Below are 17,952 nucleotides of genomic sequence, written 5' to 3'. Positions count from 1 at the left end.
CCAACAGAGGCTGCAGGAGCTAATGCAGGTGTCCGAATCTGACACGCTGCCCTCTGGGCTGCCCACGAGGCCTGTCACCTGCCCATGAGGGCTGCCAGCCTTGGCAAGGAGTCTCTCCTATGGACCACGCATCCAAAGGCGCCATGGCTTCCAAAGCCCAACCAGGACAGCAGAGGTACAAGCCCGCTGCCTTTGTCTCAGCCCCAGCACCCAGGCCACCAGGGAGGATCATCGCCCAGCTCAAGTGGCCCCAGTCCTGGGCACCTCAGCTGTTTCCTGTCCAGCACACACCTGCTTGTTCCACAAGCCCGAATCTCAGGCACCTGGACAGGCCCTGGGGAGGGTTCCTGAGCAGGGGGAGCTCCCACCCGAGAGGACCACCAAGGACTCACTGGAAACAGCCCACCCGGCAGAGGTCCCCCCCCGCCCCAGTCTGGAGCCCACTGCCCACTGGCACATGTCTGATGCTGCCATGCTGGCCAAACCCAGGCTCCCAGCCCACAAGCTGCAGCAACGCGTCCACGTGAGGGCTCACGCCTCCGTGCCGGAGATGGAGGGAAGCCCCGCGCCACCCCAAAGCCCATCCCACGTTGGGCTTGCTGAAGCCCTGGGATTCCGGTTTAAGAGCCCTTTTATAGACTCCTATAAAGGAGAAAGTGAACTTTTAACATGTTTGCACTCCGCTAAGTCAATACGCATACACGGGACAAGAGCTGGGCTTCCTCTGCCCACCGGTGGCCAGCAGGGCTGGGGGACAGCGCTGGTGGCCCCCAGTCCAGTCCAATTGGGCAGCCCGCACGGCTTCTCCTGGCCCCGAGTCCGTAGGCCATCTGTCCATCGGGAAGGGCACTCGCAGAGCAGGAGGCCCCCACCCCAGACCAGACTAAGGGTGGCTCCCGCCCACACACAACTGAGACGGCCCCCAGCCGCACGTGTTCATGGGAAGATTTAGCGGAGGGTAGCGCGGAAGCTGTAAAGTTTTACTAGGAATTCTCAGACATCCTCCCCTGGCCCTGACACTCGTGCTGCCCTTCACTTTTAAGAGAGCTTCCTTTTTGCTTTGAACTCACCCCTTAAACCCGAGCAGCCACGCCTGCCTCCAGGGCTCAGGATCCCAGCTCAAACCCCAGAGGTGCGCAGGAGGAAGAGGAAGGGGTGGCCCGAGGTACCCCAGAGGGCATTCTCCCGCTCAGCCTGGCCTGAAGCAACCCACAAAATGCCAACTGCCTACCTGCCACCCCGCCAAGGTCAAGGGAGTCGGGGCTGGGTCCGAGACACCAGCACACAACTCCTGCTTCGCACAGGTGTGTGGGCTGCTTCGTGTGTGCACGGCCATCAGGGTGCACAATGGATGTGGTCTCCATGGTTAAGGAAGCAGAAGGTGGCGTCCACTTCCGGGCCTGAGTCCCAGCTGTGCACTCACTGTCATGCTGCCTGAGTCACTGAGCCGCTCTGAGCTTAGGCCTTGTTGACGGAACAGGAAGGAAGATCACCCTCTCCGCACCCCTTCCCTCTGCCGCCCACCACGCAACCAGCAGGCTGTGAAGATGCGGGATGGGGTCTGGGAGCCCGGCAGACAGCACATCCTTGGCAAATGCTCTGTGCAGACAATGCCTTGAGAGGGAGGGAGCTGAGACTGGGCCGATTCCACGGCTTACCCAAGGGCACGCAGTGAGGAAGAGAGCGAGCAAGCTTTGCACCCCAATTCTGAGGCCAAGGTGCACCACCTGAACTACTGTAGCAAAAAATCAACCAGGGCTGCAGAGCAAAGGAGGCCCCTAAGTAAGAAAAGCTTAGAATCAGTAAATTTGTCTACAACTTTGCAGCCAGCAAAGCCACAAAGCAATCGTTTCGACTTCAGCATCACGGTTCAGTGCTGCTCCTTACTCTGAGGGGGTGAGGGGAAGGTGGGGGTGGCGGGGGTGGCGTGGCCATGTTTGGAGTGCCTACAGGAGTCAGCCCAGGCCACGGGGCCAGTTCTCCATCTGCTGCAGCTGAGCAAACCTCTGCCCAGCGTGGCTAACTGAGCGTGGCTCTGAAGGCCTGGGTGCCAGCAGTTCCCAGCCTGGCAATGCTGCCAGGGAGCGCTGGGCAGGGGCACTGCTGACAGCAGTCGCCGACCAGGGTCCCGCGCACAAAGCTGGCGGCTCTCTGCCACCTCCTGGTCTGGAAATTTCTAGAAAACGGATGTCTCTGAGCTTTTGAGACTCTGAGCAACGCTGACACACCACCTCTGCGGAACTCTGACTTTGCAGCGAGAGCGTTTTGAGTTTACTCGTAAAACCACTTCTCCTTGTTTCTGAGTGCGCTCAGGACAGCTCAGCGTTAGAGTAATGAGCCACGCCAGGATTGGGAGGCTCCTCTGGCCTAGCATTGACCTGTGGAGCAGGGAGGGAAACTGAGGCACGGGGTTTAGCGCGACGTGGTCTGAGTCAGGGAGGCAGGTGTCAGTAGATGGATGTGTCCTCACCACACCCTCCTGTACAAGGGCCCCGGGACTTCCAGAACCTGTGACAACTGAGCTAAATCCCTCGGGGGGATGAGGCGCTCACCTGTTGTTCTAAGCTGTTAAGAGGCCCAGGATTGCAAGGATCAAGCAGGTCCTTGGAGGAGGCTCACTGTGCACAGGAAGATACCGGAGCCCTGCAGGGAAACAAAGCAGCAAAGCTCACCGGCCCCGGCCGTCCCACCCCTCGTCTGACGGTTCCTCCATCGGCAGACACACTCTGTCTTCCTTAAGCCACAGACAAAGGCGTGGGTTTAGAGTTTGCTGTCTGCATACATCAAAGCCAAAAGCAGCTCAGGCTCACGGCACCATCGTGGCCTTCTGCACGGACCCAGAGGGAGGGCGATTCTCCCGGCTTCCCATGGCATCACGTAGAGCTGTCTTCCTGCTGGAACTCAGCCTTCCGGGAACTAGGGCTCCCCAAAGTTCCAATGCTAGCTTAAGAAATGCTGCCAGAGCCTGGTGTCATGGCCCGACAGGTCAGACCTCTGCTTCTGATGCCAGCATCCCATATAAGCACAGGTTCGAGTCCTGGCTGCTCCACTTCCTATTCAGCTTCCTACTAACGCATCTAGGCAAACAGCAGATGGCGGCCCCAGTGCCTGCGTCCCTGCCACCCACACAGGACACATGGGTGGTGTTCCTTGCTCCTGGCTCTCGCCTGCCCTGCCACGGCTGTTGTAGACATTTAGGGAGTGAAGCAGTACATGGAAGTGCACTCTGTGTGTGTCTGTCCTTTTGTCTTTCTATCATGGTGTCTATCAAAGAAATAAATTCTAAGGAACACAGCCAAGTGGAGAGAAATCAAGTCCACAAAGCCCACAGGCAGGGCTGCACAGGAAAGAAGGGACACTGTGGTCTCAGGGGCCACAGCTGGTCCGCAGCAGCCAGGGGTCCGGGTTTGCTCAGGATCTGCCGGGGAGCGTGACCCTCAGGGAAGTGAGCGTGGAGACACTGGAAGGCAGAGCCAGGGCGTGCGTGGGATGCTCAGGGGCAGTGCCCAGGGGCCACCCTGGGGCGACACCAGGCAGTGGACACAGAAACCTGCTGTCCAACCTCAGCTCTCAGTGGCCACACCAGCTTCCTACTGCTGCTGGGATGAAGGACCATTTGCCTGGGGGCTCACGGGAGCACAGGCTGTCTCACAGTTCTGGAGGTCAGAAACCCAAGCTGGGTGCCGCTGCCCTGGGAGTCCAGGTGCAGCCGGAGCGTTCACCCGGGGGAAACCTTCCCTAGCTCTAGGGGTGGCCCACACCCTGCAGTCCAGCCCTGTCTCTTCTTCAAAGCCAGCCCCGCGGCATCTCCACCACACTCCCCTCCCCTTCTACCTCCTACGACGCCGACACTCCTGCTGCCCACTTCGTGACTGCAGTGGGCCCACCTGGACATTCTAGAACCGTCTCCCCAGTTCCATGCCTTCCTGCAATCACCACACCTAGGAACACCTTTCTGCCCCGGGTGTAGGGGGTCCAGATCCTCAGGCAGGAGGGCTCCCCACGCTACTGGAAAGAACGTGTGCCACTGTCAGGAAAGGGTTAACAGAGCTTACTCCTGGAAGACAGGCAGTCTGCAGGCCTCATCCAGCTTTCCCTACAGCGAGCCTAGCTCCCAGGCTAGGATGGAGCGTCCCGTGTCCCCAGCATGCACCTGACAACAAAGGCACCTGCCACCCCAGGGAGCACGGAGCCCCGTGGGAGGCAGCCTCTGCCCTCTCTCAGTGCCATGACATGGCAAGGCGATTCTCTCTTATTCCAGAGGCAGAGAGACAGAGCTCCACCTACTGGTTCACTTGGCCAGTCCCCGCAGGGCCCAGCTCAAAGCTGGGAGCGAGGAACTCGATGCAGGCCTCCCCCATGGGTGGCAGGAACCCAACAGCTGGAGCCATCCCCACTGGCCCCCAGGGGGCACATCAGTGGGAAACCCGAGTGAGGAGCTCAGGACAGGACCCTCAGCCAAGCACTCCAGAGCTGAACACGGCCGTCTCGGCTGGCCAAACGCCCACGCCTGCGGCTGTATCTGAGAACCACATCCTTCGCGTGCTGAGGTCGCAGTTCCATTTTCCAAACCCCACAGGCTTCAGAACTCTCTCACTCGCTTTGCAAACGTCCACGTCTACCCCGAGCGCCCACCTTTCTGCTAACGCCTTCCAGGACGCAGCTGCTAACAGGCGACTCGGGTAAGGAATCCGGGGGCCCTGGCTTCCGGCAGGCAGGGTCAGGCTGAGCGTGACATCAGCTACTGGAAGGGGGGCATGTGGCCCAGGGCTTTCCTTGCAAGCAGGCGAGGAGCACGACGGGAAGAAAGGAGGAGAAGGCGCCGTGGAGGACTGTGGCCGTGGGAGCTGCTCCCAGGGCAGAGCCAGGGCCCCACCCGGGAGCGCCCCTGGCCCCAGGGTGGGAGGGGCTCCTAGCACCTTCCCAGAGGGAGGACAGGCTCAGGACAGCACCGCTCCGCAACCCCCCAGCTCCCCTTTCTACATGGCAGTGCGGGTCCTGGTTCTGTGCCACTGGGCTTTGGGGGTGGGGGTGGGGCAGAATCTTGTCTCTCTAGTTTACGGGCCTTTGGGCCAACAGAAACTGATGAGGACAACGAGCCCGAGCCTGATGTGCCAACCCGAGGAGGCCGGGGTGTGGGCATGTCACGTGGGGAGGGGCGAGGAGCATAGTCCCTCCTCCCCCTGTGTTCAGGGACCAGGCCAAACGTGATGCACACTGACGCACACGGGGTGGGGGAGGTCAGGCCCGGTGTGTGGCCTTGGGATGTCACCCAGAAACGGCAGGCGTGGGCTTGCTGTCAGCCGGTGGGCTGCTCCACGGCGAACTCTGCTCTTAGGAGAGTAGGAGGACACGGGGCAATGACCGTTAAGGTGATGACTAAAGACTCCAGTACACTCAGACGTCATCCAGTCGTAGCGGCTGCTATCATTACTCGGCAGCACGTTCTGTGCCTCCAGCTCCCGGAAGCTCTGTAGGTTTGTTCACATCAGCATCCCCCCACACACCGAGCAACGCGCCACACGATGGCATCACACAGCTACCGCGTCACCAGGCAACAGCAACTGCTGCAGGCCATTGTAACCTCATGGGACCACTGATGTAAACGCATCCCACGTGACTCACAGCTTGTGGCTGTGCAGGGGTTCTGGGGGCTGCCTGGGGTCGATGAAAGCGATCATTTCACCTTCCTGGATGACACATATCTCCCAGGTGACTGTCTCTGGCCAATGGAACGTGAGTGGCCACACAGGTGCAGAGGGCCCATGTACTTCTCTGCATCATCTCGGCCCTGCTCTGCCTGAGCGCCTTCAGCCCGGGTGTTGCTGGCACAGCCTGGTGGACCAGCCCTCAACTCTTCAGTGCAGGGTGGAGTGGGACCAACCTGCAGAACATAGCCGTTTTTACTATAAGGCCCGTTCTCAAACATGTCATGGAGGCCAGGCTGAGGACGTCTCTTTGGTATGTGTCTCATTGGATTTTCTGGAGGTAAAGACGTGGGAGAAGAAATAGACAATGCCAGAGAGTTTTCTGGAATTGGTAAAAGCTGTTAACTCACAGATTTAGCAAATCCAAAGTAAGATAAATTGCAAGAAACTCACACTCAGATCTATTGCAAAGAACTTACAGCCCTGAAAGCAGAGGTGTTCGAAGTTACCAGGGAGGATGCACCTGTCTCCCACCCCGTGTGAGCCCTGAGTGAGCCCCATAGGAGCTGCCAGCGGGGACAGACTCTGACAAGATGGCTGCCAGGCTGGTGGCTTTGGGGGCTTTGCGTGACTCAGAAGGACCCGAGGGCAGATGGGCTCAGAGAGGGAGAGGAGAAACATACACAGGCTTAGTCTCATCCTCTGGGAGATGTGGGACTGAGGCGGGAGCACCTGCCTCCCAGCCTGGTCTCCTTCCTCACAAGAATGAACGCTCCTGGGCCTGGCACAGGGGGGCTATCGCAGAACAGGTGCTCCTCGAAGCCACCTGACAGCCCAAGGCGACACCGAAGAGAGGCCCTGGTCTCCCAGCAGCTGTACCTGAGAGACCCTGCCTCCTACATCATGCACACTGCCCTCTGCCCTCCAGGCCTCCGACCACCAAACCAACCACGCCTGCCAAGACGGGGCACGCCGGACCCCAGCAGCAAAGTCCCCTCTCGGAGAGGTCTCTCAGAGAGAACACGCAGTAATCTCCCTCCTGTTCCCTGGCGGGCCGAGGATGCTCCGAAGAGAGGGCAACCCTCAGAGCACCGACCAGGAGTCCAGAAAATCCCACTCCCAGCCCCAGGACGCTGAAGGCCTCGTGGGGCCGAGGATCAATCATCGCGGGACAGCCTTCCAGGGAGCCCAGTGCCATCCGTCCAGTCCCACAGCCCCTGAGCCCACAGGTGTGTGGCGTCCACAGCCAACAGCTGTTCCGGGGTCTGTCCCTGCAGACCCATTCCTCCCAGGCCCTGAGGGGGTTCCCAAGGACCCGGGCAGGCCAGTGGGCGGGGGACTGGCATGCGAAGCCATTGCGTCTGTCTCTGAGCAGACGTGCCTGGCCTGGAGGTGTGGCTGAGGCAATCACGCAGCCAAGGCTTTGCTCCTCTTCCTTAAAACCATCACTGGTTGCTGCTTCCTGCACAGCACCGCAGGAATCTCTCACACAGCTGCCTATGGACAATGGACTCAGCCCGGCCTCGGCCAACCTATTCCCAGCCAGCAGCCCGCGGACACCTGTGTTGGCCTGGGGCTGTGAGTTCTCCCAGATCCTGTCGGGTGCTCAGACGATGAAGAGAGAAAACTGCATGTCCCCAAACCAACGGCGGTCACGGCTCAGAGCAGGGAGCGGCACTTCCACACGGTGCTCCCTCCGCAGGAGAGGCCGTAATGGGGCAGGAGGTGTCCCAGCCTCCACGCCCTTCCTCACAGAACAACTCCCTCAGAGCCACAGAGGCGGCCCGGCAGGTGTTCCCAAGGCACTGAGTCCTTGACAGACAGCAGCAGCCAATCAGAAGACGAGGCAGGCCCGCCTGCAGGTGGAACACGGGCCACCACAAAAACCAAGAGCCAAGACAGAGAGGAGCAGGCGGCGAAGATGCCCGCACTGCACATCCCGGTACCCGGGTTTTCCGCACTGCGCCAGTCCCGACTCCAGCGCCCTGCTGACGCAGACCCTAGAAGGCACTGGCGATGGCCGGAGTGACCATGGGAGACCCGGACTGAGGCACCGGCGCCTGGCTTCCATCCTGGCCACCGCAGGCACTGGAGCAGGGAGCCAGTGGATAGCAGCTTTCTCTTTCTTTCTCATGCAAATAAACCATATTTTTAAACCTTAATAAGTGGAGGGGAGAATGCAGAACTGTACAAGCAAATGAAAAGAAACTTGAAACAACACAGCCTGCAACCATTCAGGGCAGTGACAAACTGCCAGGGGTCTGAGCAGGCTCTGAATCACAGCGCATCCCAGCCTGCAAACTGATTTAACTTTTTAATAGGAAGGGTTATTTTTTCATTGAAGACTGATTTTATTTGTTTCAAAGGCAGAGTGACGGACAGGGAGAATCAAGAATGAGAGCATCCACAGTGGTTCACTCCCCAAGTGGCTGCCACAGCCATTCTGGAGCCAGCAGCCAGGGACTCCAACCCGGTCTCCCACATGGGTCGCAGGGCACCAAGGACTTGGACCATCTTCTACTGCTTTCCCAGATGCTCCAGCGTGGCGCTGAACTGGAGCTGGAACTCAGACTGGCACTCTGAGATGGGATGCAGGCCCTGTAGGCAGCGACAGCCGGGCCCAGTATCAAATTCTTCTAACTCCTTTTCCCACCTTCCTGACCCCACCACTCTTTCCACGCTGCTCAGCCAGTGTTCTGCTATGGAGAGAACTTTTTCTTCTTCCACACTTGTTTTAATACGAGTGTGGGCTCCTGGGTGCCTGTTGAATAATCGTTGCCATGATGACCTAGACTGATGCTCAAATGCCCCAGGTCGGGCCCGTGAGGCCCTTGGAGCTGCTCACGTGTCCTTGCCTTGTGGGCGTGCCTCTCTGAGACGCCCTCCCTCCGGCCTAAGGACTTGGTCCAGGCCCATCACCTCCTTTCCCTGCCCCTGCTCCGGAATCAGCCACCGCTCCCAGCGACCCTGGTCCCTTCAGGGGAGAACTGTGTTAGAAACCCTGATCCAGGTGTGCTGTTTGCCTCATGGAGGTCATTGACCTTGGCCCTCCTAGCAGAAAGAGATCACAAATAGTTCTCTCTCTCTCTCTCTCTCTCTCTCTCTCTCTGTGTGTGTGTGTACACGTCTAAGTGTATGCATGGGAGGTTCATGGACAATGTGTACTGACTATTAATTCCATTTCCACGAACTTCTGGAAGAACTCTCATGGTGTGTATGAATTCCTGTGTCATACACTCATATCTATGCTAATCGCCACCCTCATGTACCCTGAAAGCCACACATACACACCAAGTTTAGTCCCACTTTCCCCACCCATTTCTGCGACTCTTCTCCAGGAGTGAGAAAACCAGCCTCCAGTACTCTCGGTATATAAGGGGACTTCAAAAAGTTGGTGGGGAGGGAAAAGAATTAAACGAGTTTATTTTGGTACAAAAAAATCTTGAAGTCCTTAATATGCGTCTTCAACAAGCTTTTCCAAGACCCCTCATGTTACTTATCTGCTCCATCGCGTTGTGTGGAACCAAGTTCTGGAACCCACCAGGCTGCCCAGTGCCCTGTTCCCACCTGCCACTTCCCCCATGTGGCTTCCAGCCTCAGCCGGCCTAGTCCCTGCTGGGACTAAAAAAAAAGTGAAGTGTAAATACCATAGAACCAACCGACTTCAAGCGTACAGTTCAGCGGTTGTTAAGGAAACTTGCAGGGTTGCATAGCCGTCCCCTGAGCCAGTTGAAGGACCTTCCCGCCCCCCAACACTCCAGTATCCCTGTGCAGCCAGCCCACACAGCTGGCCCACCCTGACCTGCTTCCTCTCTTTGTCAACAGGCCTCTCTGGAAGTTCATAGAAAGGGAGCTGCATGTCTCTTATCTGACTCATTTCACCTAGCGTACGGCTTCTGAACTCTGTCCGCGTCCTAGCAAGTATCAGACGTTCCTATTGTGTCTGATGGATAGAGCACACTGTGTCCACCTGCTAACCAACAGATGGACATTTGGCTTCTCACCAGGGTGGGGCGACTGTGCACGCAGAAATGCTGCTCTGAACATTCATGTACCAGTCCTTGCATAGACACGTGTTCCATTCATCTTGGGTAGTGTGGCATGCAGAACAATAGACTCCCAGGGATAGCCAGGTAGCTACTCAGCCAACCTTAAGAAAACAAGATTATCCTGGATTACTCATACTATGTCCCTCTCTTAATCCCCGAGATCTGTGCCTATGTTCTATTACATGGCAAAGAGGAATTAAGGTTGCTGATGGAAGGAAGGCTGCCCATCAGCTGACCTCAAGAAAGCTGGATTATTCTGGATCATGTGGGTAGGCCCAGGGCATCCAGAAAGGGCCTTAGACGTGGAGGAGACAGGAGAGAGTGACCAGATAAGAGAAGGACTTGGCCCTGGTTGTGGGCTCTGAGGATGGCAAAGGCTGCCATGAGCCAAAGTGCTGTGAGCCGCTTCCCGAAGCTGGTAAGGGCAGGAGGACGACACTCCCTAAGCCTCCAGAAAGGAGCACAGCCCACTGCCTCCCCAGCCCTGGGGGCACCGCTGGACTGTCCACTGCGCAGACTGTGAGATGACACCTGTGTGCCACTTGCAGCCGCTCCATGGCGGGAAACCTCTCCAGTGATGCGGAAAACCCGGGCGAGCGGGCACCTAAGGGTGGGTGCTGGCTTGGGTGGCAAATTCCCATTAAATTTTTTAAGAAACAAGCAAACCACAGTCAAAGTGTTTCTTCTTCCAGTCATGCCTGGGACGTCTCACTGTGATCTGGCTGCAGAACCCAGAAATGAGTGTTTCCGACCATTTTGTAAGTTTGGACGTTGACTTTTGGGGAGAAGATTTGTCAAGCTTCTCATTCCACCATCCCAGAACCCAGCGGCCTTTTAACGGAACTGCTGTGGGAGGGAAAAAGAGACAGGAAGTGAGAAAAGGTCAAACATGCAAGTAGTTTCAAAAAACTCATGGAAAAATGGATTTAATATTTAAAAATAGATACATTTATTTCAGTGCAGTTTTTAAAAATCCATGCACTTTTTTTCCCATAAACATGCATTTTCCATGGGCTTCTCGAAGACCACCCCCCTCACGTCTGGCACTGCTGGTGCTCACACCCATGTCCACCTCTTACTGATCGCAGGGTTTGACCCAGTTGCCTCCCTTCTCTGAGCCACAGCCTCCTCACTCTGAAACTGCTGCTCAACCCAGCATCCGCCCCGCCGGGCGTCCGACACTCCACGGAGCTACGAGAGAGCTCCAGCTTGTTCTCAGGGCTCTGCCGTCAAGTGTCAATCCCGCTCCCAGGGGCCAGCTCAGCAAGACAAGGCCGAGCTCCGTTTGCTCTGCTCTGTTTAAGATGATGGAGGATAATCACTGATTGTAAAACACAGATTCTGGGTTTTTAGAAGGGAAATCTTAACTGGAGTCTTCCCGAAGTTACTCTTCGATTCAGAACATTAAAATCTAATCACAGAGTCTTACAAACCATCCCTTGCCAAGATTCAGCAATCCCCACACCACCACCTTCTCCCATCACTAACAACTTGATGCACCTGCACGAGATCTCCTGGCACCCTTAACCCCTTCTCAGGGTTCACTTTCGTGAGCTCCTCACATCAGCCCTGGCGGTAGAGAGAATGAGAATTAGCCCAGTTGACGGATCAGGAAAACTGAAGCGTGGAGCCGGGAAGACTTCACTCCAGGCTCTGCAGAGGGAGGCGGAGGATCTGCTACCACTTCCTCCTCTTCAAAGGCTGCCGCTGGCTTCCAGCCACGGGCACGGTTCCCACCTCCTCCTCACTGACACAGCTCACCCTCCGACCGCGGGAAAGACAGGGTTCATGAAATCCAGAGACGCTAATAACACCCAGCCGAGGGCCGTGGCCGCATGCTGATTTCATTACAATTCTGCTCATCTTGCTGGGAGCAGCCATGCATGGCTTGGTGGCGATCCAGGACTCTCCACTACAGAGAGGAAGCCATGCTTAGGTGAAGTTGGCATTTGTTCTGAGCCCAGTGGTGTTTTTAATGCATTTGTAAAAATGGAAATGAATCGAGGCACCCCAGGTCAATTACACAAGTCAAGTCAGACCCCTAGAGCCCACAGCCCTGGCAACAGCTCTCCTGCTCCCCCCCTCTCGATGCAGCCCCATCCACCACCTCAGGAGAATCTTTACCACACCAGCGCCATCATTCAGGCACGCTCACCCACCTAAGTCACACAGCGGGCAAATGAGGGATCCAGGCCGCTGGGGCCAGAACTCTGAGCTCCTCAGCCCTCAGCCATGTCCGGCAGAGTGGGGGCCCTCCGCCCGCTGGCACTCACCATGCCCCCTCTGACCTGAAGGGCACAGGTACAGGCTGGGCCGCCGGCCACGACGGAGGCCCCCGCTGCGGGGCTCCTGCCCACCAGCCCCAGGGCAGGTCTATTTCTGATCTGAGGCCCTCAGAACACAGAGGAGGGAGGAAGAGGCCATCTGTATGAAAGAGCAACGGCTTAGGGTCTCCCTGAACTTGTCACCTTTGCGGCTGTCATCGGGTTTTGTTCTGTTATGGTTTTGATTTTGCTGCTCTGAAAAAAGCTAAGCCCTTAAAGGACAGGTGCCCTGCTGTCCCGAGCCACAGAGACGTTCACTTTGTCAGGGGGCGGGGGGTGGGGGTCGCTGCCGCAGGCCCCGCTCTCCTGCAGGGGACGCGCTCTGAGACCCTCTGGGGATGCATGAAGACGCCCAGAGCACTGACTCCCAGACCGGCCAGGTTTTCTCCTACTCAGGCATCCCAGGATCAAGTTTACCATACAAACTAGACACAGCAAGAGATGAACAGCAGCAATGAAACACAACACTGCAAAGGCAGTCACATGACAGGGGGGTCTCACCCTCCACATACCTTATACTTTCCTGTTTCCACTGAGAAGCACTCCGGCTTCTCTAGGGCATCACCACCCTTGTGCTTTGGGGCCTTTAGTCAGTAAAATGAGGGTGACAGAACAGAAGCCCACGACACTGAGCCAGACCCCCGCACAACGGAGATGGCTGCTGAGTGACAGACGGTGGGCAGCGTGCATGGCACAGACACGAGCAACCGAGAGAAGATTCACATCCCGGGCAGGATCAAACCAGACAGCCCCAGGTTGCAGCACGCCACTCAGAAGTGACAGTTTACTTTTGGAAATTTCCATTTAGTATTTTCAAACTACGGTTGAAACCCTGAAGTGAAATTGTGGCGAAGAGCGGTCTATTGCATGGGGGTCTTCCAAAACGTCCATGGAAAATGCAGATTAGGAAAAGAATGATGAGGGGACGCCAAAACATTTTTTGCTCCAAAATACTTGTAATTCCATTTTCCGTGAATTTCTTGAAATACTCCTGCACATCAGGTTCTGTTTCAAACCCAAAATAGATGAGTCAGAAAATGAACAGCCTTATCTGTCTCCACCTCTCACTCTCATACACACACACACGCACACACACACGTACACACATACAATGTGGTGACCAAAGTACATCCCAGGCTCCTCAGGGTGTTTCCTTTCGACTCTGTTCCAAAAGCCGGAGCCAGGCAACCCTGGCTTCAGGCCCCTCGCACACTCACAGCCCCCCTGCACATGGCTGTCTGTGCAGAAGGGGCCGCCCCTGAGTAAGCCCAGGACACTGATGAGCCCACAGGAAAACTGGAGACAGAAGCTGCCTCTGCACGGAGACCCTTAGCAGCACCTGGCCCCCAGGGCTCTCCCCACCTCGCTGGGGGGCAGGCAAGTGAGAGATGCAGAGCCAGAAGCCAGTGGGATGTGCCAATCTTATCTTATAATAATGACTGTCCAGATTCAGCCACTCGTTCTCAACCAACCCTGTCACGCAGAGCCAATCAGGAGCCAGTCACTGGCCTCAGCACAGCACGTCACTGTCCCCAGAACCACTTCATGCCTGCTCTTGGCCCCTGTGGCCCGACAGTGTCACAGCCCCTGCAGGGGTGCACACGGATGTCCAGCAGGGATGCGCCCGGCTCACATAGCAGGGGAGTGCTCATGCAGGCTGGGAACTGGGAGCTGCCGCGAGCAGGAGGGCCCGCGCCCACATCTGCAGAGACTCAGAAAAGAACACTTCACACCTGCAGAACCCGAGGCAGGGGGCAGGCACATCCCTCCCTGGCCATCCTATGTCCACTGATCCCTGCCCCGTGTGCCCAGGCTGCCCCTGACAACAGCCGTCAGTTCCAGCCCCAACTCCACCACTGTTCCAGCTGTGGCCAGCACCCTCCATGCCTAACTGTGCCCGTCTTTAAAGTGCATGCCTTCCCCACGGAGAGCTGGGCAGGGCTAAGCAGCACACACCTGGCCAGGCGTCACGACCACTGGGTGCTCACACCGCGGTGGCTCCAGTGGTCCAGCTGGATACGCCACGGAAGCTCAGAACCCTCATACGGATGGACCACGGGCCCTGGGTCAGAGTAGCCTGGTTTCCACCCGGCCCTGGCCCCCCGGGAAGAATGCAGGGAGGTGAAAGGGTGGGGAGGGGAGAGGTGGCGTCCACGGGGGTCTGGGCCTGCCCTGTGGCCAGGCATCCCCTTCCTTGTCTTTGTCTGCACCCCTGTAACCGAGAGGCCTGTCTAGACTGAGTGGCTACTAGGAGTAATCCCGGGAAAATCTCCCTGAAACCCGATCCCTCCCCTTATCGAGGGGCAGGCAGATTAGCCTGATTGATTGAACAATGGACACTGAGGCCTTAACAGGATCTCCATGTGTCTCCTGTGCAGAAGAGGCTCCGGGCCTGCCCTGGGCCTCTAGCAGACGAACCTGTCCTGCGAGGTCAGCCCCGTGGGCACCCAGGCTGCTGCCGCAACAGCGCTGAGGGGATCCACTTTTCAAGCAGGAAACCAATAACCCAGCAGCCGGGTCCACCACACAGGGGCTGCTTCCCAGGGCGGGGCTCCAGCTGGGGCTCAGGCGCTCACATTGTGAGTGGGTGGAGCACCATGCCGGCTTCACAGGTGAAGGCACTGAGCCTTTAAAGCAACTCGCTCAAGGTCATACAAGGACAAAGCAGAGTGTGCAGCCAGAGGCCTAAGCTCTAAGCCCTGTTCCCATCTTGCCCCTTGGTGCCCCCCACAGCTCGAAGCACCAGCCATAGGCCCTGCTCACGGTCCCAGATGACCTTCCAGGGTCCTGAGGCAAAGCCGCTTCCAGACGCTCACAGGTGAGAAATGACAGACGCTCACAGGTGAGCCACGGACACCTGCCATTGAGTGTCACCACCATGGTGCATTCCGTGAGCTCTGTGTGCTTGCAGGACTGCGCACAGGATGGGGGGACCACAGGCCAGCTGTGGTCGCAGAGAGGCAGCCACACTGCAGAGAGCTTAGGGTAGGAGCACTCGATGGGGACATGCGTGACGTCCACCCACCTCAGTGACCTCCACATGGTCACCTTCCCATCTGAGCATCACCACCTTCATTTCACAAAATAGAGTAGCAGTCACCAGCTCCTGGATGTGTTCACCAAGGACAAAATGAGCCAACCTGTGCCGTCAACGTGGGCTGACCTCTCCCATGCGGGAGACTCCCTAAAAGTGAAGTCCTGCACCCAGAAACTCTGAATAAAACTCAGGGTTGATGGAACCTAGCAACGGGAGGGAGCCCTGTCCCTGGAGTGACAGCCACCGCCCTCCGTGGTGGCTGAGGATGGCGCACTTCCGGGCAGCCCTGCCACGGCAGTCTCCCTACCTCGGATGCTGCCACCTGCGTGGTGCTCCGATGCCGCCTGGCAGGTGCACGCTGGAGACGAGGAAACCGAGGCCTGGGAGATTTGATCAAGGAACTGACACAGATTTCCCCTGGGACGTGGTGAAGGGTTCCCATGGGAACGCCATCAGTTCATTAGCCAGAGTGGGTAGCCCTGATCCCCCTGTAATACCTCTTTGAGATTTTCTTGCAACCTGAACAGCTAGCTGGGGTTCTAATTCATTATACCAAATGGCATCCAACGCATTTCGGTCCCTGTGATCCTGAACTGGATAATCCTAGCCCCTCTGGCTTCCTGTCCGCCAGGTACACCTGCACTCTCCAGCAGCCCCCACCCTGTCCTCTTGCTGGACCCCAGAGTGTCCCTCGCCAGCCGTTTCTACATCTTACTCCAGCATCCGCATGGCTGTCCAGAGCCAGCTCGTCTCCAGCCCAGGACCTGGCCCCATCTCAGCCACTGGGACCTTATTCCCCACCTGCCTCAGCTTCCCAGCCCACACACCGTGGCAGGCGCCTGCATCTCGCGTCACTGCCTGCCAGTTTTTTTCCGGTGACTTTCTACCAGTCAGGGAAAGGCTACCAAATCAACTTCTCCTTTAGGGATGGGGCCAACTGGGGGAGCGGCTGACACCAGGATGAGACAGAGCACTGTGTGGCCATGAGAGACCTTGTGATCTAAGGACAAAGGGACAAAAAGGTGGGCGACGCTCTGAAGTCAGCAAACACCCAGTCCCATAGGGGCAGCCCACTCCCCAGCCCTCAGAAACTCCAGGGGACCGAGGCTAAGCAGGCAGGGGCAGTGGCAGATGGCACCTGAGCTGGGATGTGGGGGATGGCTTCCCACAGGCAGGAGGCCTGGTAGCTCAGAGAAGCCGAGGTGTGAGGGCAGAAAGCCCAGGTGCCAAGGGCACAGCTCTGGGGGCCAAGTGAGAGAAGGGGATGCCAGGCCCAGATCACAGCATGGGGCATGCACAGTGGGAAAGGAGGCGCGGCTGGACCACAGGTCCTCGAGAGCCTGCTTTGGAGGGAGAGGAACAGGTGGATGGGGGGGGCGGGGCGTGCAGGCAGAAAGAGGAGAGGGCCGAGGGACTGCCGCAAGGGTGCACGTTAAAGAACTCTCCAGGGCCCGCGCTGTCACCGTTTGGGAGCTGCAAAGCTCTGAGCTCACGCCTTAACCTTTCTGAGCTCTGGTGTCTCCCAGGGTAGAATGGAGACCTCAGTAACAGCAGAAGGGCTGTCATGAGGATTAAACCCAATAATGCATGGAAAGCATTTAGCGTGGTGCCGGGCACACAGTAAATGCTCAATAAATGTTTGCTTAGAGAAACAAAAAGGCCAAGGCTGACTTTCAGCGCGCCCTCCCTCCCCCAATCTCCCCAATCAATAAAAGCAGCCCTTTTATCTAAATCCCCGGGACCAAAGGGAGACCAAACACAGCAGCTGCAGCTCTGCCTCCCAGGCCCCCGGCCCCGCCTGCAGAGGCTGCTCCCGCGGGGGGCCCACCGCCAAGGCTGTGGCCACAGAAAGAACGCTGGCGCCCGTGACCTGGCCATGAACCCCTACCCTCCACCCCCTCCAACACGCACAAAAGTACTTCTCCTGCCTCGGCAACGCAGACACCACCCAGCCACCCAGCCCAGCGCGGCTGCCCCATCCCGGCAGGATTCCACACCTGCCTGGGTCTCCCTGCCTGCGACCAGGGCCGGGGCACGGGAGAGAATTTAAAGAAAAAAGTCTTCTTCGTATTCCTAACTGCGGCCGTGGTGTGTGCAGTGCTGAGTTCCTGCATGAAGGAGAGGAAATTCAATCCAGTGTAAACCGTGCCTGCTCCAGGAGGGGTAACACAAGCTCCTGAAATCATGGGAACTCTTTGTCGGGCTTTTCACAAGTAAACTGTGGGGTCTTCCAGGTGGGCCGAGCGGTTGGGAGGCACACATTCTGCGAGATCAGGGTGAAAACACATCAGCCCTGACTCTTGGGGTCTCCAATTCGAGCCCCACTGGCCGCTGGGAGGGTAAGGACGTGGAGATGGCTGGCTTCCCCGTGTGCCAGGGACCAGGAAGGCCGATGTCTTTGTGGATCTGACAAAGTGGGATTGTGGCCTTGGCCGTCTGTCCATCTCAGCTTACTTCCTGTACTGAGGAGTGGAAAACCTCAGGTGTAGCCCTTAGAAGACAACTTAGAAGCCACAAGGCTTACCCTGGGACCCTCAAAGTAGAGGCCACAGGCTGTCCAGAGACCTGCTGGGAGGGCACAGCACGGCACGGCCCCGCCTCACCCGCTGGTCAGCGTCCCTTTCAGGGTACGGCACACCCATCCCCTGCCCAACGCTGGCCAGTGGATCAATTACTTAGATAAAGCAAATTCATTTTTTAAAGGACAATCATTAGGTAATTGGAATAGCAGATTTTTTCCTCCATGGAAATAAGCAAAGAAAGCCTCAAATCTCTTGGTCACGCAATAGGTGTAGACTGATAAACAAGGGAGTAACTGGCCCTGGACTGAAACCTGACCCCTGAGGATGGAAGGACACCCCAGACTTTGCAGAAAGTGGGATGAACATACAGTG

At 57.4% G+C, this 17,952-nt stretch overlaps 1 long non-coding RNA gene across 1 annotated transcript in view; it reads right to left on the bottom strand.

Moving 5' to 3' along the window:
* Positions 1 to 2,552: 2,552 nt before the first annotated feature.
* LOC103347871 (uncharacterized) overlaps positions 2,553 to 17,952 on the bottom strand; it is an 80,935-nt gene continuing 65,535 nt past the window's right edge. Inside the window, exons 2-4 of the long non-coding RNA XR_011389735.1 lie at positions 10,364 to 10,543; positions 9,653 to 9,798; positions 2,553 to 2,643 (exon numbers count right to left, since the gene is read on the bottom strand). This is a non-coding gene — a long non-coding RNA (uncharacterized lncRNA). The remainder of the gene's footprint in view (positions 2,644 to 9,652; positions 9,799 to 10,363; positions 10,544 to 17,952) is intronic.

Source organism: Oryctolagus cuniculus, chromosome 6, assembly GCF_964237555.1.
Source record: "Oryctolagus cuniculus chromosome 6, mOryCun1.1, whole genome shotgun sequence".
Classification (NCBI taxonomy): Eukaryota; Metazoa; Chordata; class Mammalia; order Lagomorpha; family Leporidae; genus Oryctolagus; species Oryctolagus cuniculus.
Note: the sequence above shows the minus strand (reverse complement) of the source record. Positions and strands in the feature narration are given on the sequence as shown.